The 12,180-nt window shown below is 44.4% G+C and overlaps 2 protein-coding genes across 2 annotated transcripts in view; one reads left to right on the top strand and one right to left on the bottom strand.

Annotated features, from left to right (window-relative positions):
• The window catches only part of LOC309564428 (uncharacterized protein), a gene marked incomplete at its 3' end in the record, with an annotated part of 637,385 nt that overhangs the window by 475,796 nt on the left and 149,409 nt on the right, over positions 1-12,180 (top strand).
• Positions 1-12,180, bottom strand: part of LOC309563890 (uncharacterized protein) — a 180,276-nt gene that overhangs the window by 134,407 nt on the left and 33,689 nt on the right. The window lies entirely within an intron of this gene.

Here is a 12,180-nt window from a genome sequence, read left to right on the forward strand (position 1 = left end):
AATACCAAGTAGGGTCATGAGCTTTAGGGATGACGGAAGCAAGAGTGGTGCAAACCGCACTATGATCAGACCAAGGGATGGGGATAATGTTAGAAGAGAGGAGTTCTGGGAGCATACCAATGGAAAGGAAAATATGATCAATACGCGAAAAGGAGTTGTGGGGATGAGAAAAATGTGTGAAATTATTTTTATTTGGATTGGATTCTCTCCAAGAGTCAGCGAGGCTATATTGAGAAAGTAAACTGGACAAAGATAGTCTTCTCGAAGGGGATGAAGGAGCAGGTGGTGCCTTATCTAGAAAAGGTGAAATTACCTGGTTCGAGTAGCCAGCCAACAAGTGTACCTACTTTATGGGAGTCTATTATTTGTAAAAGGTGTGATAGAAAGGGTAAAGGGTTCTTATTGGGAGCATAATAAGAGACAATGGTGACAGCAGTGTCTAGAAGGTACCCAGTTAAGATCAGGTAACGACCTTCAGGATCTTTTATCTCTTTAAGGACTGAAAAAGGTGTATTGCGGCGAAAGGCTATAAGAACCCCGCGTTGTTTAGTATCTGCAGAGGCTGTGTAAACCTGTGGAAATTTAGAATGGAAAATTTGGGAGTAGAATGGATTGAGAAGTGGGTTTCCTGAAGGCACAGAATGTGGGATTTTAAGGAGGCAAAGGTACGGAAAGCTTTGGTACATTTATGCGGATTATTTAATCCCTGCACATTCAGGGATAAAATAGTCAGCGGAGCCATTTTGTACTAGTAAACATTATGACATTAAAATGTACATTTATAACAAGTCCAAAAGGTAAAAGTTTTATTCCCGAAGGTCAAACATAAGAGCAAAAGAGAAGGGAGGAAAAATAAAAGAGAGCATAAAGAAGAAAAGAACAAAAAGTGATAATAAAAGCATATAGGAAAATAAAGACATATATAAATTTACAAAGAAAAAAGAAGAAAATAAGATGTCCCTTAGTGGGAGAACAATAGTCCCCACTAAGGAAAAGAAGGCCAACATCAAGAGTTCCGTATATAAAACGCAAACTCCTGAAGGTAACCGGTGGGAGCACAAGGAGCAACCCTGGCAGAGACAGATAACCGAACCGTGATAAACAATACCAATAATAAGCTATGAGGGCAAAGCAAAAACACCCAAACTATGCCAATAGACCTTGATATATCACCTCAGGATCCCTAAGAGGGCTTAACAGGTTAATAGGGGTCTAAGGGCCTATACAAAAAATAATATTAGTAAAATTGGAGAAAGGATGGCGTGGCATGGGGTTTATTGACCTGGGGTATAACAAATGGCTTGAAAAAATCCCAAAAATGTAACCAAAAATGTGGGCTTAAAGAAGTCAAAGCTAGTATCAGCGAATGATGTGAAACAAAAAGTGTCGCATATTCACTATAAAAAAATAGTGGGAAGAAAAAAGAGAAAAAAGGATCCTGCAAACAAAGGGTTACTGAAAAATGACAAGCATGTATGCAAGAATGTCAGGTCACCTGTGGCCAGGTGACAGCTGCACTCTGTTGGGGGCAGGGATGCACCGCAAGGTAGTGAACCCAATAGCTGACTGCTGCAGATGGACACGAAATATGAGCCCAAGATTCCCCAGGGCGCGGAGTCTAAGGCCCAGCAGGTGTTCACCAGAGCCTCTAGTGGTAAGGATGGACTTCGCTGCAACTAAACCCAGGTCGCTGCCCCTGGGGTCCCCCGGGTCACGCTCCTTAGGGAGAGGCAGCCACTCAGGACACAAGGGATAGTGATGGGTAAGCCAAGGTCGGGGCAACAGGCAGACGAGGGTAACCAAATAACAGGCCAAAAATCGGTACACAGAAAGGTAGATGTAGCACACGGCAGACAGGAACACAAGCAAACAAACACTGTTGAACAGCAAAGCAGACCTGCAGTGCACTGGTTAATATAGACTTCCTGGAATGGCCTGGGGTGGAGCCATACAGGGAGGAGACATGATAAAAGGCAGCCAGAAGGAGAGTCAGGCCTCTAATGGAGACATGGAGGAGAAGGTAAGCTGCCAGACACTATTGCATGTCCATGACAAAGAAGTTGAAACAAACAGGAGCACTATCAAAAGGGCGTAGCCACAAGATAGATTGAAATAACTCAGTCCATTGAGTCTGCTGGATCAGGTGTAGGAGAGATGAAGCGGCCACGCTTGTTTGGAGTTTGTTTGCCTTTCTTCTCATTCTTTCTGGGATGATTCTGTGGGGAATTCGAAGATAATCTGCGACTAGAGTTACCACTGACAGGTGGTGATTCAATTAACTGTAGATCATGAAGCGTGGACTGTAGGTCTTCAGCTATGGGGCATACATATTTAGTACCTTGGAAAGTGAAGCGAATGGAAAAGGGGAAACCCCATTGATAGGGAATTTGGTGTTACTGCAGTATTTGAAGCTGTGGTTTCAGGGCTCTTCGCCTGTTAATGGTGATTGGGGAGATGTCTGCGAAGATTTGACAAGTATTATCTTGAAAGTTCAGAACATTTTTTCCCCTTGCTGCAGACATGAGTTGTTCCTTAGTGCGATAATAGTGGAACTTAGCAATATTGTCGCGAGGCGGACCATCAGGTTTTTTGGGTGTAAGTGAACGGTGGACTCTGTCCATTTCCAGGCGGTCCGCTGGAGCTTTAATTCTTGGAAAAGTGCCGACATAGTGGCTTGTAAGCCAGTGACAGATTCAGGGATGCCCCTAATGCGCAGATTAGAGCGCCGAGCCCTATTTTCAAAATCTTCCGGGTGATATTGTAGTGAAAGATTTTCCTCCTTAAGAGATTCAATTTCTGCAGTATAAGTTTGGGTATCGTTTTCTATATCATCCACTATGGTTTCAAGGTCAGATATCCTAAAGCCCAAATCTCGAATTTCCTTAGTTTACATTGGCAGACCACTGTTCCGCCTCTCTCGGGAATGACTGCCGGGTACTGACGGACATAGTGTCCGCCAGACCCACTGATTGGCTCCTGCTGGGCGCCGGTGGCACGTGTGCATGCCCCAGACCCGGAAATGCAGCTGGCCTACAGGTACATGGGGTGGTCAAAGAAAAAAGTCTCCCTGATAAAGAGAGAGGCTATGACCTGGTGGATTACATGCGGAACTCCTGGGCCTAGCTGAGGACATTTAGGGCCTTAAGATTGAAGATGTGGTGGATGTCTCCTTTTAGTTTGGGAACTGTGGACAGAGAAGAACTCCTGGGCCCAGCTGAGGACATTTAGGGCCTTAAGACTGAAGATGTGGTGGATGTTTCCTTTTGGTTTGGGAACTGTGGACAGAGAAGAACTCCTGGAACTCTTCTGGCCTTGGCTCAGTGAGATAGAGTTTGGAAGACTAATGTCATAGACAGGTTGCCAAAAAGTTTAGGACTTTAGATTCTGAGTTTTAGGCCACTCAGTGATTCTGGGACTTTAGGATTCAGAATGTCACTTTGGTTCTTTACACTCATATTTCCTGTTGTGTTGAAACTATATCTGTTCATTTCCTTAAGTCAGTAAACTGATATATTGTTATTCAATGTCATTGTTGTTTCTCTGAACTACCATGTCAGAACCCATAGTGTCAAGCGGGTTGGAGGTGCCTCAGGGTCAAGGGAGTGTGGAGGAAACGAACATACTCAGCAGCCCCTGTGGGGGGCGCGCTACATATATATATATATAATCTCTGTGCGCCAGTATCTCCTTCCTCCATTAGCAGAAACACAGGATCTCCATCTTCCCTACTAACAGAACGGCGATCTACCTTGTTTACATTGGCAGACAACTGTTCCGCCTCTCTCAGGAACGATTACTGGGTACCGACGGACACCGTGTCCGCCGGCTCCGCTGATTGGGCACGGGCGGCGCACGTCCACGCCCCAGACCCAGAAAAGCAGATGACGGACAGGTACGTGATTTTGCGCAGAACGGCTGCCCTACCGCAGTACATGTATGTGGGGCAGTCAAAGGAAAAAGTCTCCCTGATAAAGAGAGAGGCTATGACCTGGTGGATTACATGGGGAACTCCTGGGCCCAGCTGAGGACATTTAGGGCCTTAAGATTGAAGATGTGGTGGATGTATCCTTTTGGTTTGGGAACTGTGGACAGAGAAGAACTCCTGGAACTCTTCTGGCCTTAGCTCAGTGAGATAGAGTTTGGAAGACTAATGTCATAGACAGGTTGCCAAAAAGTTTAGGGCTTTAGAAAGGGCCTCCAATGGCTGTCAATGTGGTGCCTTCTCCACTCTCCATCTCACTAATAAAACCCCAATGGATGACTCTCTATGAACTGATCACATTCCAATCACCGATCATCTAATCATTGGTAAAAAAGAAGACTCGGCACAGAATATTGTACGAAGAGTTTTTATTGGACAAGATCAGAATAAGCGATTACCACACAGTAATGATATGAATAAAATAAAGCTTAAATCTTTTATAATAGAATTAACAAATGTGTCAAATGTATTAATAATCATACATTGGTTGGACCAATAAAAAGCCGGCTACTTCAATAAATCTAAAAGGAGCAAAAAAATTAAGCAGCCAATCATCAGGTATGCATGCTTGACCATGATGCGATTGAGGACCCTATAATCAATGCAAGGTCTCAACTCACCCCCCTTCTAAGAAGGTTCACCAGTGAAAGATAAATCCTGATTGGCTGCTGTGGGTTAATGCACGTTACAGTGATTTTTCCATCCAGTAGGTTAGATCTTTATACATATTTATAAGTAGAATACAAAAAGAATAAAGCGTTTCCCGTTAGGTCCTCATGCAGTTCCATTAAAGGCCATGTATTGTCATTATTTCCCGCCCATTGTCTCATGTGGGGAGGGATCAGTAAAGGTAGACAGTTGAGTCATGATTTTACCACCCCCTTTAAGCTTAAATGGCAGCCGGATGGGGCGGTACACATGGCACTGCAATTTGCGGCTGCGGCAAACCTTGCACCCCCCGGTCACATTGGGCAATGCTATTCAACTGAATGGGGTTGTGCCGCAGCAGCCCCGATGCATACGGTTGCGGCGTACTGGCATGGGCTTTACAGGGTTAACATAAGGGCTCCCAGCTGCCTGCCAACCCCACAGCGGGTCAGAGGGCAATGCGGGTGTAAACCAACCCCGAGTGGACTGTGGTGGTTTATATTTCCTTTATTTTTAAACTTTCCCGCACTCTGAACATGGAAACGGAGCCTCTAATAGAAGTGTAAATACTTTGCTATTTGAAACGTACATAAGAGGTGAAACATTTCCCGCACTCTGAACATGAAATAGGACGCTCGCCCGTATGAACTTTCTGGTTTCTAAGAAATAAACCTTTGTTGGGTAAACATTTCACGCACTCGTAACATTAAAAAGGCACTCACCTGTGTGTAAGTAGATGTTCTTCCTTAATTAAACATTTCCCGCACTCTGCACAAGATTAGAGACACTCGCCTGTATGAACTTTCTGGTGTCTAACAGGTAAACGTTTAAGCGCAAAACATTTTCCGCACTGTAAACATTAACAGGGAAGCTCACCTGTGTGTATTCTTTGATGGCTAAGAAGGTTTTTTTTTTGATTAAAACATTTCCCGCACTCTGAACATGAATAGGGACGCTCACCTGTGTGTATTCTCTGATGGCTAAGAAGGTTTCCTTTATTATTAAAACATTTCCCGCACTCTGAACATGAATAGGGACGCTCACCTGTGTGTATTCTCTGATGGCTAAGAAGGTTTCCTTTATTATTAAAACATTTCCCGCACTCTGAACATGAATAGGGACGCTCACCTGTGTGTATTCTCTGATGGCTAACAAGGCTTACTTTATGATTGAAACATTTCCCGCACTCTGAACATGAATAGGGACGCTCATCCCTGTGTATTCTCTGATGGCGAACAAGGGTTCCTTCATTATTAAAACAATTCCCGCACTCTGTGCATGAATAGGGACGCTCACTCGTGTGTATTCTCTGATGGATAACAAGGGTTCCTTTCCCATTAAAACATTTCCCGCACTCCGAACATGAATATTTGCTCTCACCTGTGTGTATTCTCTGATGTTTAAGAAGGTGTCCTTTCTCAGTAAAACATTTCCCGCACTCTGAACATGAATAGGGACGCTCACCTGTGTGTATTCTCTGATGGCTAAGAAGGTTTCCTTTATCATTAAAACATTTCCCGCACTCTGAACATGAATAGGGACGCTCACCTGTGTGTGTTCTCTGATGGCTAAGAAGGGTTCCTTTACGATTAAAACATTTCCCGCACTCTGAACATGAAAAGGGCTGCTCCCCTATGTGAATTCTCTGGTGCTGAAGAAGGTATCTTTTCTGTTTAAAACATTTCCCGCACTCTGAACATGAATAGGGACGCTCCCCTGTGTGAATTATCTGGTGCCGAAGAAGGTTTCTTTTCTGCTTAAAACATTTCCCGCACTCTGAACATGAATAGGGACGCTCCCCTGTGTGAAGTTTCTGGTGCAGAATAAGGTTTCCTTTTCTACTAAAACATTTCCCGCACTCAGAACATGAATAGGGACGCTCCCCTGTGTGAAGTCTCTGGTGCTTTAGAAGGTTTCCTTTTATGCTAAAACATTTCCCGCACTCTGAACATGAATAGGGAAGGTCACCTGTGTGTATTCTTTGATGGCTAAGAAGGTTTTCTTTCTGTTTAAAACATTTCCCGCACTCAGAACATGAATAGGGACGCTCCTCTGTGTGTGTTATCTGATGCCTAACAAGGCTTCTTTTGTGTTTAAAACATTTCCCGCACTCTGAACATGACAATGAATTCTTTCCTGTATGAACCCCTTTATGGTTTAGAGAAGATTCCCTGAGATGAGATGGTTTCCCGCACCCGTCGGCACTGTCAGATATTAGAGGTCTATGTGAAGTATCAGGAGATTCCAATGATCTCCTCCAATGGTGAGGTCTGTCATGTATATTATGAGGAACGGGATTTACTTCTGGAGAAGATGCCATGTCATTATCTTCTGTAGTCACATCTTCCTCCGATGTCCTTCTATTCCCACCACAGAGTCCGTCTGTCAGAAGACAAGAAAAATTACCAAGAGTTTTCCACACTCATATACACTGCTCAACACTTTATAATCAGAGTATAGCATCAAGTCAGGGAAACTCCTGGGATATTCATCTGCTCAGTAAAGTAGCAGAGGGGGTTGTTACCAACAGGTGCACTAGATGGGCAACAATGAGACGACCTCCAAAACAGGAATGGTTTTACAGGTGGAGGCCACTGACATTTTCCCTTCTCATCTTTTCTGAGTGTTTTTTTTTCCTTTAAATCAGAAAAAGTTTTATTATAAAGAAAGAAAAGTCCATTCCATTCGGTACACAATATTTCCGCTTTGTACAGTCATAGACACAGCGATCGTAACCTTCATATATAGTCACTCCTGCATGTTTCCATTCCCCACCTCCACTGACTCCACCCACTCCCCCAACATCTCACTGACTCCACCCACTCCCCCAACATCTCACTGACTCCACCTACTCCCCCAACATCTCACTGACTCCACCTACTCCCCCAACATCTCACTGACTCCACCCACTCCCCCAACATCTCCTTGGCCTGCGCCTTATCCCGTTCCCTCCTCGTTATTCATTCCTAGGACTCAGCTTTTTTTTAATTTTTATTAAATTTTATTGATTTTTAATCACAAAAAAACAGACAAGAAACAAACAAGCAGGGGCGGACTGAGAACCCTCAGGGCCCCCGGGCAAAATAAATCAAGGGCCCCTTCCAGGCCCCACCCATGTTCCGCCTCCAGCTACACCCTTGCCACGCCTTCATCCACACCCACACCCCGCCTCCAGCCACACCCACAGTAAAACAACACAACATAGCTATCTGATATCTAGGGCAAGTTGGCTCCTCTTACCAGTGGCGGCTGGTGCTCAAGATTTTTTTTGGGGGGGGGGGGGGCGCAAAAAGAAAAATGTAATAGGTATTGCTTTGCGTCAAAAAACGCGGTAAAAAAAATGTGTGACTTTGAGGTCATGGTACAGGCATGGCACAGGTGATGGTACAGGCATGGCACAGGTCATGGTACAAGAGATGGTATAGGCATGGCACAGGTGATGGTAAGGGCATGGCACAGGTCATGGTACAGGAGATGGTATAGGCATGGCACGGGTGATGGTAAGGGCATGGCACAGGTCATGGTACAGGAGATGGTATATGCCCCCTTTCAATGTAGTGACCAGCGTACATGCCCCCTCCAATGCAGAGTTCAGCGTGCGTACCCCCTTCAATGCAATGAACACTGTGCTGTGCCCCCTTCAATGCAATGAACACTGTGCTGTGCCCCCTTCAATGCAATGAACACTGTGCTGTGCCCCCTTCAATGCAATGAACACTGTGCTGTGCCCCCCTTCAATGCAATGAACACTGTGCTGTGCCCCCTTCAATGCAATGAACACTGTGCTGTGCCCCCTTCAATGCAATGAACACTGTGCTGTGCCCCCCTTCAATGCAATGAACACTGTGCTGTGCCCCCTTCAATGCAATGAACACTGTGCTGTGCCCCCTTCAATGCAATGAACACTGTGCTGTGCCCCCTTCAATGCAGAGTTCAGCGTGTGTGCCCCCTTCAATGCAATGAACACTGTGCTGTGCCCCCTTCAATGCAATGAACACTGTGCTGTGCCCCCTTCAATGCAGAGTTCAGCGTGCATGCCCCCTTCAATGCAATAAACACTGTGCTGTGCCCCCTTCAATGCAATGAACACTGTGCTGTGCCCCCTTCAATGCAATGAACACTGTGCTGTGCCCCCTTCAATGCAAGCACTTCCGATATTCATCTCTTCACATTACTTTAAACAAGATGACATCCTACTAGTGGATTTTATCTTGGCACATAAGCGACCTAGGCTATGTAGGAGACTACTCTTGCTTCCTAAAAGACTAGGTGGACTGGCAGTGCCAGACTTATGCAAGTACTATCAGGCTACACAATTGGGGAGACTCAGACTGGTGTTGTCATGGTGAAGTGAAGCTTTGGCCCAGACTAGAACAGGCCCAATGCGACATACCCCTCCATAGAGCTCAATGGTGCCACCATTCACTACCAGACTCCATAAGACGCCATCCCCTCATAGGTCACACGATAAGAACCTGCTCTAAATTATTCACACAACTTCCACTTCCCCCAATACACTTGCCGCTGACACCCATACTGGGGAATCCCCAGTTTACCCCGGGCTACCAAGATAAAACATTCAAGACATTGATGGAGTCAGGCTATTTCCAAGCCTCCCATTTTTCAACATCATCTAGTTGGCCTGCACTCAAAGACCTCATGGACTCCTCAGGACCCTACCGTCTAGATTTCTGGAGGGCATTGCAACTCCATAATTTCTTAAACTCCCTCTTACACCCTTCGAAGAACATTGCTCTCAAGACGGAATACTGACACAGGTATTATCCACGACCTATGCATTACTGATCACACCCCAGGAGACTTACCAACCCCCATTCTTAGCAAAGAGGGAACGTGATTTACACTGTAACTTTAATCCAGACCAACAAAATCACATCATTCCGTTTACATTTATGTCATCCATCTGCACTTAAATACAAAGAAACCAACTTTAAACTCCTAACAAGGTGGTACCACACGCTGTCAAGGTTGAGCAGGTTCTTCCCCACACTCACTGATAGTGCTGGAGATGCCAGGAAGGGCCGGGGGACACTCCTACATGTTTTTTGGTTGTGTCCTAAACTAGCAGAGTTCTGGAAGACAGTACGTGAAATGTCTCAGAGGTTTATAAACCGACCGCTCCCCAATGACCCTGCTCTCTTCCTTCTCCATGCTTCTAACATCCCGGCCCAGACCTATAAACATTCTGTCATTCGTCACCTTCTAAATGCTGCTAAAATGTGCATCCCTCTTAAATGGAAAAACCCACAGACCCTGACCGTTGGCATGTGGTTCAAAAAGGTCGAAGAAATAAATAGAATGGAAAACCTTGTTCTCTCGAAACGTCCCCAACACGAACGATATACCAAAACCTGGGGTCAATGGAATATATTTGTCCTCTCTGATGAAGACTGCTCTTTAATTAAGGGTGGCAATACTAAAGAGACCTCATGTTGAGTTTGGGGGAGCTCTAAAATATTGGTGGAAAGTATTGCTAATGTAGGGCCATAGCTTTACCAATGCTAACCGCCCCCCCTTCCACCCCTCCTTCTTCCTTTCCCCCCCTCATCCCACCTACTTATCCTCTTCTGCCTCTCTCTAGGTTTCTTTTACTTCCCTCTCTCTTTCCACTTCTTATTCACTTTACTCCTTCCTTCTTCTTCTATACGTTATGTGAAACTGGAACGGACAACTCCGGATACTTTCTAGTCCTGCATAACTCCTCCCATTAGAGGAATTGTAGAACACCTCTTATTCTACGACCGATGTAGATCCCAACCTTATGACTGAATTGTCTTCAATGTTGTAATACACTGTCTCAGCATATGTTCTATAAGGAATGTTACTGTTTATTATGCCTGGAAGTTGTCTTTTATATAAATAAAATAATTGAAAAAAAAAAAAAGAGAGATCTGACATGGATCAATAATACAACCTTACCCAACCAAACATCACTAAGTAATAATGCTATTGAAATGATGACAATTTTATTGTTTGGAACATGACGTTATATTGAGGAATGGAGATGGACCTTTCATATGATGTACAGTATCTCCTCCTCATTTGTTGGGAACATGACGTTATATTGAGGAATGGAGATGGACCTTTCATATGGTGTACAGTATCTCCTCCTCATTTGTTGGGAACATGACGTTATATTGAGGAATGGAGATGGACCGTTAATATGGTGTACAGTATCTCCTCCTCATTTGTTGGGAACATGACATTATATTGAGGAATGGAGATGGACCTTTCATATGGTGTACAGTATCTCCTCCTCATTTGTTGGGAACATGACGTTATATTGAGGAATGGAGATGGACCTTTCATATGGTGTACAGTATCTCCTCCTCATTTGTTGGGAACATGACGTTATATTGAGGAATGGAGATGGACCTTTCATATGGTGTACAGTATCTCCTCCTCATTTGTTGGGAACATGACATTATATTGAGGAATGGAGATGGACCTTTCATATGGTGTACAGTATCTCCTCCTCATTTGTTGGGAACATGACGTTATATTGAGGAATGGAGATGGACCTTTCATATGGTGTACAGTATCTCCTCCTCATTTGTTGGGAACATGACGTTATATTGAGGAATGGAGATGGACCTTTCATATGGTGTACAGTATCTCCTCCTCATTTGTTGGGAACATGATGTTATATTGAAGAATAGAGATGGACCTTTAATTTGGAGTACAGCATCTCCTCCGCATTTGTCTGGAAAATTACTTTATATTGAGGAATGGAGATGTGAGAAGGTAATTAAAAAAAAAAGTATTTTTCAGGAGTCATATATGTTGGTCGAGCATTTTAAAGTTTAAAAAGAGATCTGTGGTGGAACTGGGTGCAATCACAACACCAAACTTTGACAACTAACCAGATCAATGATACCACCCAACCAAACATCACTAAGTAAGCTTTAAACCATTATTGCATAATTACCCGAGCTGATATCTGGAGACGTTTCTCCCTTTTTAACTGCGTCCATCATCCCAACCTCCTCTGTAAAGTGCTTATCCCCCCTCACATACGGGATGGTGTGATCTTCCTGTGTGGAATCCCGGGAATACAGAGGACGGGGACATCTCTCTGGTGGGTTTCTGTAGCTGGATGACTCCACCATGGTATCCTGGTACTGCTTCCTGTGTCCTTTTCGAAACTCTGCCTCCTCCACCACATAATCCTCATCATCATCCTCTTTTATCTCTTGTTTGTTGGCCTGTGTGGAATCTCGGGAATACAGAGGACGGGGACATCTCTCTGGTGGGTTCCCAATACTGGATCCATCTGTAGGAAACACACATACACTGACTGAATACATTGTTTCTATGTGTTTATCAGATGATGGGGGATCTAGGTGGACCCTCAGTACTGCTCTCTCCTGTACAATAAAGTTTTCTCCTACCCTCACATCAGCGGGTAGGAGGAGATGACGTCATTGCAGAAATGGGTCTACAAATCCTCAAACATAAATCCATATACCCAAACAGTTTTTGTATTTAGTGGCCATCACTCACCTGTGCTGATGTCTTTAGAAGATTCC

Source organism: Pelophylax lessonae, assembly GCF_965119305.1.
Source record: "Pelophylax lessonae genome assembly, chromosome: 9".
In the NCBI taxonomy this organism is placed as follows: Eukaryota; Metazoa; Chordata; class Amphibia; order Anura; family Ranidae; genus Pelophylax; species Pelophylax lessonae.